Below are 6,872 nucleotides of genomic sequence, written 5' to 3'. Positions count from 1 at the left end.
TATCAGTTTGGTTTGGCCTACCAGATTGATCTTTCTTGCAATGGGAGAAGTGCTTAGCTTTGGGTTCAATCTTGCGGTGTCCTTTCCCAATGATAACAGGGGCAGCAAGGCACGTATTGTATTGTTGCCATCGAGGATAAAAATATGGGCCTTATATCATATTGCATGAGTTTATCCCTGTACATCATGTCATCTTTCTTAATGCGTGACTCTGTTCTTATGAACTTAATACTCTAGATGCATGCTAGATAGCGGTCGATTTGTGGAGTAATAGTAGTAGATGCAGGCAGGAGTCGGTCTACTTGTCACGGATGTGATGCCTATATACATGATCATGCCTAGATAATCTCATAATTATTCGCTTTTCTATCAATTGCTCGACAGTAATTTGTTCACCCACCGTAATACTTATGCTATCTTGAGAGAAGCCACTAGTGAAACCTATGGCCCCCGGGTCTATCTTTTATCATATAAGCTTTCAATCTACTTTTATTTGCATCTTTACTTTTCCAATCTATATCATAAAATACCAAATATATATTTATCTTATTCTTATCATACTATCTCTATCAGATCTCACTTTCGCAAGTGGCCGTGAAGGGATTGACAACCCTTTATTGCGTTGGTTGTGAGTTCTTTATTTGTTTGTGTAGGTTCGTGGGACTTTTGAGGAGCCTCCTACTGGATTGATACCTTGGTTCTCAAAAACTGAGGGAAATACTTGCGCTAATATTGATGCATCACCCTTTCCTCTTCAAGGAAAACCAATGCAAGCTCAAGACGTAGCATTGCACGGGCTCCAACACGCTCTTTGAGAAAAAAACTGGCACAACTTTGGATATACACGACGTGGCAGCATCATACAGTAGCATCATTCGCTATAGTTGTAGTACACTCCTACGAGGATGACAACTCCTATAAAACCTTGCGCTTGGCTCTTTGCCTCTTCGGGAGGTTCAACAGTTCGTACTCGTGTGAACCTTGCACTTGGCTCTTCGTCTCTTCGGAAGGTCCAACAATGATGATACTACAGTACAATATGCTTCTGGCAATCTGACACCGATTGAACTGCTGCACGTCCACCGCAAGGGCGAGGGAGAGGGAGAGGGAGAAGGAGAGGGCGCTGTAGTCAAAACCCTCTTCTCGTCCTGCGAACCACCGCGCGCGTGGGCGAGGGAGAGGTGTAGTAAGCAAGCTTCTCCTTGTTCGACGAGTTGACGGGACACATCAAAGCAGTACCAGTACTAATCCATAATGTATCCTTTCCAGTTAATATGGCTTAATTTGAAACGAGAAAAATACACTGCGGTCAACGTATGTAACAATACGCTCTTTACGATCACTATATATAGTTGTGCGGTGATTATACGATCACTAGCTCATCGTAGAGCATCGTATTGCACCCTACTGACCAGACACATAGTCGACGTGGCACTTTGTTGGCTGGTTAAATTGTCACCTGGTTTCTGGGTCCCACCTGTCAGTTGGTAGAGCAAAGAAATCAATTAAACAAAACTTTACTCAGACGCGACAGGAGTCCAACCCTTGCGCGCGAACCACCCTGGCTATGTAGTGCATGCACGTGTACTCCCTCGGTCTTCCAACAAAGAGTGTACATCGGCTAAAAAACAAAGAGTGTAGTACATCTACACTTCCAATGCATTTAGCCTTTAATCTAAATCGATATTGATTGACTAATGCACCAACTTGTGCTCTAGGTATAGGCTACATGTCTATCCTTAATTACAGCATGCAACGGCCTTCATTTAATCTTCTTCTCTCAATGGTCGCATGCACACATAAGTCTGCTACTTTTGGGCGTTAATTATGCCCTGGTCAATGTGTAAATCTCTAAATGTGCAATCTTTCATGGACGTAGGGAGTAGGTTGAGCACTTGAGCGTGAGCGTGTGTTGCGTCGTGTGTTGTGTGCCGCATGGGTGCGTGAGTGTTCCGTGCGTCCATGTGTACGTGTGAGTGTTGCATGCGTGCATGCGTGCATGGGGCTTACTCCCTCCCATTGACATGTTCATATTTCAAGCTTCCTCTGTTCCCTCCATATGGTGATACTCCCTCTGTTCCCAAATATGGAGTATTGGTCTTTCTAGATATTTCAACAAGTCACTACGTACGAAGCAAAATGAGTGAAGTGAGCGTAGAGGCATAGGGATACTGTAGAAAGGAAGTCTTCGCAGTCCATTATTCCCCATCTCGGTCAGAGAGAACTATTCAATTAGTCTTCGCAGTGAAGTGACAATACACGCTGCAGCAGATGGGACACTTAATTAATAAGTTGAACCAACGTGTTGGTGTTACTAAATCAGCCTTACCCAGTACTGCCATCATGTTTGCCAGTATAGCATGCTTCCGCAAATACGCCTACGCACCTCTGTCCTCCATTAACTGACATATGGTCCCTCTTGTGGTAGACCCACATGTCATCGGTGTAACTATTTACACTCTGAAGCACGGTATATTCTGGTAGTAGTACTAGTAGAATTGAGATTTAATGCACTTTCTTCCCCGTCTTCCACTCTTCTTCCTCCTCTCTTCTTATTCCTTCTCTCTTCCCCATTGTCGGCCGCACACCATTTACCCCCGCTCACTGCTCGCCCGTTCGCGCCATCTTCCTTGGTAGCTCGCGCGTACCATATCCCCCCGCTCACTGCTCGGCCACACGAGGAGAAGCTTCTTTGCTCGCCCGCCCGAATCCACTTCCCCGATGGCTCGCAGGCACCGAAAACCCCAATGGTAGAACCGACTGACACGCAGAGCCGTGATTGGAATTCTCTCCTCGATGTTCTCTTGGAGCAGATTTGTAATCGTATGGACCTACTCAGCACCGTCCGTCTGGCCGCATGCTCGGTGTCTTTGTACCGTCTACTCGTCTGCAACCGGCCGACTCTTTTCAAGACACCCGGCTTGCTGATGCCCGATCCTCGCAGGTGGCCCAGACACCAACTTGATGATCCTATGGAGGTTGTCGTGCTGCCCCTCGACATGCTACCACTACCCGGCCACCTGTCCTTCATGCCCGACCACTACTGGGCGGGCATGAAGGCCAACTGGATCGTCCTCATCGACCAATCCGGTAGCCCATGGCGTCTCGTGGATATCTACAGCCAGCGAGAGATCACCCTTCCATCATTGGATACCATCGCCATCGAGCCTCGCGGCCCACCGGACACTCCTGCCTACTACGCACGAGACGCGTCAAGCTTTTGGCTCGACCTCTGTTTGCTGAAAGTTGTAATCTGCGAAGTTCCCACACCATCAGAAGACTACATGGATTACAAGCTCATTGCCTTGTTCAACATGGGATTAGTCTATCTGGAATCCGGTCGCCATACGTGGTTATGGCTCATCGTCAATCCTGTTGAGGCAACATTTCTGTCTGATGCTATAGTGCATGATGGCATCGTTTACGCGTAGATTGGCTGCCTATACTGGTGGAAGCTATCATCGTGTAATTGTTCTATCTCATCTCATCTTTACCGACTGCCTATTCATTGTTACAAATTTAGAATAGATAGTATGCCTATAACCACATCATTGCTATATGTTCCTCTCATTTCCTAAATTTTTATGACCACACATTTTATTGTTAGAGTTGATATGAGAACAATTGGCGTCTAATGACTGTTAGAATAGATATTGTGAGCATAACATCATGATTGCTATATGTTACTCTCATTTCCAAAAAAATTATAACAACGCATGTTATTGCTTAGAGTTGATATGAGAACAGTAGTAGTAAATGCTATGGTAGAATATGAGTAGGCTCTGTCATAGCTGTTTTCCTCTCATTGTCACATGATGTTTGAACCATGACATATTGCTAGAATATGAAAGCCATTTGCTTATTTATTTAACTTGGGGTATGATTATGACTACGGCATTGCAATTCTCTGTCTATGATATGTGTCACTGTTATAATAATCTTAATTCCACACATACTCTGAACATGATTGTTTATTTTTGGCCTTTGGTCTCCAATTTGAATTGTTGAAGCAGACGCAAATGCGCTGGCCTTCATGATTCCAGGACCTGGAATCATACCAGCCGATGGGTGGTGGTTTATCGCTCGTTTAGCTGACGGCGGTCATTTTGATGCTCATTTGCACGTACCAAATTTACCAAACCATTACATCAAACCACATGCAGTACAATGCATGGGGAGTTTGTGACATTGATGGCTATGGTTGCTTCGTGTTCGAGAAAGATCCCAACTCCGTTGGGCCAGGCGTATTCAACTGTAGGCGGGTTTACAGCCTCGACAACCACTCCATGTTCCTCGGGCTCAATTATCCGATCATCCAACCAATCATCGATCATATCACTGGCGATGATTACCATGCTATGCAACTTCCATTCGCGAGGGGGGACTGTGTTTACACATCATACCATGGGTTTGATGAATCACCATATCCAGAGATTCGTCGACACAACTTGTTGCCAGATAATCTTCAGTGTGTGAAAGGCATCAAGCTTCCATGCGATGGATGGCTTTTGCAAACCCGACATGCAGCGATGTGGTTCATGCCAATAGCAAATATGCACAACTTTATTCGTACTGATATCTGGACTGAGCCATGTATTCTGCTGCTGTAGCACGACCCTCTTTTGTTGGATATTATGTACTGTTGTTAGTTTGAAGCACTCTTCTGGTTTAAAGGATAGATACCTTCCTGGGATCAAGTGCATTCTAACTCACCTGCGTAGGATGTACTGATAATAACACCCCTTAAGACCTTATTCCGCTAACAGTAGCCTTATTCTGCCAACACCTGACTACACAGCCAGTCGACGCTAATGATACGAAATGAAAGAAAAGCAAGTCAACCCCCGGCCGAAAACCACCCCACCTCCTCCCACCATTGCCCAAACTCCCCACCTTCTCCGGCACGTTCCATCCCACCCGAGCTGCCGCACCGCCATACCTCTCCCCATCCACCTTCCTCCGCCACCCCACCACTGCAACCCGCAAGCCGGACCAGCCCAGCCTCCTTCCGCCAGTGCGGCTCGCCCCGCCGAGCTCCACCTCGCTGGCGCCTAGATCCGGCGAGGCCCAAGGCATCCCCAGCCACATGGAGTCCCGGGGACGGGTCCGATCCGGCAACCGCCACCGACATGCCTCCCGGCAATGGATCTGGGTCAGCAACCACCCCCCTGCGCGGCCACGACCCGCACATCTTCCCTTGCATCTCCCACATCCCGAACACACCCGCACCTCCCACCCCCGCACCATCCATGGTAATCCCCTCCACCTTCTTCCGCCACTGCCTCGGCCGGTAGCCAAATCTCCGGGGATTCCCTCTACTTTCTTCTGACCCGGCAGGCCACTGCCTTGCCCATGCCCAGTACGCCACGCTCCACTGCCAATGGAACCCACCTTCGGATCCGGTGATCCCCGGCGACGCGAATCGCACACCACCGCTATTGTATGCAGATCCGCCGGATCTCGGGCTCCACTCCCTTCCCCCAACCTCCTCCCTCGATGGTGGTCAACCTCGGCCACCAACACGTCCAAGGCTGTGGGGGAATAGCGGCAACCGGCAGCGATAAGGGGCCGTGCTGCGCGGCGCAGGTGGTCGGTGGCGGAGAGGGCCAGATCCATCGTGCCCCGAAAGGAGCTCACCGCCGGCATCTGGCAGCGTGATTCATCCTTCGTCTTCGCCAACCGGATGCGTGTCGCCTTCGTCGGATCCGACCGCAGATGCCGGCCCCTCTACACCTTGGTGCCCGGCGCGGGCACGGACTGTAGCCCCATCCCGTGCCACCTCCCTCATCCCCGGATCCACCAGCACCTCCCCCGCCCATGGCACGCCACGGTCAACAACGTCACCCCGCGGGTCAGAGTGATGTGGCCACCGATGAGCTCCGAGCGTCTTTCCCTCACAGCCCCCTTAATGCTCTCTCTCCCCCTTGATTTGTCTACACCAGAGCAGCTGCAGCGTTAGTGCACCATCAGATCTAGCGCTGACGGCCATGAGCAGTGAGAGGAGTAGAGGAGGTGATGTAGGGTCGTTTTCCTTTGTCAATTCAGTGCAATTTCTTTGTTTGCTGCAGTTGATTCACAAATTGGGTGCGGTTCATTTTTTTGCTATTTTTTGCAGGAAGAAAAGGACTGCAACCGCGTGCAGTACATCACCCCGTGCGGGATCCGTGCCATGGTGATTTTTTGAGTCATATTGCATTTTACTTGCTTGAGCTAGCGGTTCGTCAGTCACATTCCATGCAGTGCATTGCCATGTTTTTGCAATGCGTTGGCATGTCCTTTCCAGTGAAGCACCATCTATTTTTCCATGCAGTGCATTGGCATGTTTTTGCAGTGCGTTGGCATGTTCTTTCCTGGGAAGCACCATCTATTTTTGTGACGATTTTGTGTCTTCTTTGTATGTTCAGTGCACTACAGTTTAGGGCACCTCGTGCGGTTCAAAAACGTGGGCTTGCAATGCATTAGCTCATCCTGTGACGAAGAAAACAAGTGTCTCGTATGCTGAATTTGGTGTCTCGTGTGTATTGTTTGTGTAAAAAGAATGATGTTTCATTACCTCTCTGTATGAAGTGCAATTTGTTTCGTGTGTATCAAAATTTAGTCGACTACATCAACACCTGCAGTGCATTTGGTCCTCGAATGTGGTTCAGTTTTTAGAGTGATGTAGTTCACTTGTGCGAACATGAAAGTGCTAAAAATTTAACGAAACAAAAAAGATAGTAATGCAGTTCATTTCGATATATGTCGCGGTTCATTTGCTTCGTCTGTGCGGTCCACTCTTGTTCACGATTTATTTTTGAAAAAAGACAACAAAAACTCATACGAGATAAAATTACATCCGAGAAAACAAATTATGAAGTTCACTTGACTGTCTG

At 48.1% G+C, this 6,872-nt stretch overlaps 1 long non-coding RNA gene across 1 annotated transcript; it reads left to right on the top strand.

Annotated features, from left to right (window-relative positions):
• The first annotated feature begins 4,822 nt into the window (after positions 1-4,822).
• Positions 4,823-6,558, top strand: LOC119337995. Its single transcript, XR_005163718.1, has 2 exons — positions 4,823-6,012; positions 6,116-6,558. It is a non-coding gene; the product is annotated as an uncharacterized LOC119337995 (long non-coding RNA).
• The last annotated feature ends 314 nt before the right edge of the window (positions 6,559-6,872 follow it).

The sequence above is a fragment of the Triticum dicoccoides genome, chromosome 1B, assembly GCF_002162155.2.
Source record: "Triticum dicoccoides isolate Atlit2015 ecotype Zavitan chromosome 1B, WEW_v2.0, whole genome shotgun sequence".
Classification (NCBI taxonomy): domain Eukaryota; kingdom Viridiplantae; phylum Streptophyta; class Magnoliopsida; order Poales; family Poaceae; genus Triticum; species Triticum dicoccoides.
This window is presented reverse-complemented; position numbering and strand designations above follow the sequence as displayed.